The sequence below is a fragment of the Corvus brachyrhynchos genome, unplaced genomic scaffold, assembly GCF_000691975.1.
Source record: "Corvus brachyrhynchos isolate BGI_N302 unplaced genomic scaffold, ASM69197v1 scaffold21, whole genome shotgun sequence".
Taxonomy (NCBI): Eukaryota; Metazoa; Chordata; class Aves; order Passeriformes; family Corvidae; genus Corvus; species Corvus brachyrhynchos.
Window position 1 is genome coordinate 4,520,529 of NW_008236924.1, and position 673 is coordinate 4,521,201.

A 673-nucleotide genomic window follows, 5' to 3' on the forward strand; every position below is an offset into this window, starting at 1 on the left:
CAGCAGGAAGAGAGAAGTGGATCAAGACAAAAAAAAGTTACTAAATTTTCCAAAAAGGGTCACGGGCAGTGAATCTTTACAGTCCTGTGGAGAGAAATTAGAAAATGGCCTGAACCCAAAGAAGTCTGAGGAGGTGCTGTGTGAGTCACAGGCTCAACCACAAGCCCGAGAGGTAGAAAGTGAGCTCAGAGTTTCAGCCGTCCTCTCCAGGCAGGAATGAGTCAGGCGAGGAGACATTTGATGATGCTCATTCCAGAGAGGAACCGGAAAATCTGCAGCGGGGAGAAGAGCAGCAGCCCTGTGAGCTGGGGGAGCTCAGCCTGGGGCTGCTCACCGAGGGGAGCTGCAGACAGAGGGCTGAGAGCAGAGCTCTGGCTGCCCCAGCCTCTGCCGTGCCCTCATTAGGAGGGCTGGGATAAAATCCTCATCCAGATGTAACTCGTGTTGCTCTGGCCCTACAACGATGTTTAGCCTATTGTGTAAATAAAAAAAAAGTTCATCCTTGTGTCTTCTTACTTGATCCATTCTCTGCTCTGGATCTTTTGGTGTTGATTTAGAGCTGATTTACTTTGTGGCTCTCTCAGATTTGGCACTGGAGATGCGCAGTGGGAGAGCAGAGAGGGGCACAGGTGGGGCTGGCTCTGGAGATGCACTTGGGGCAGCACCTCAGCAG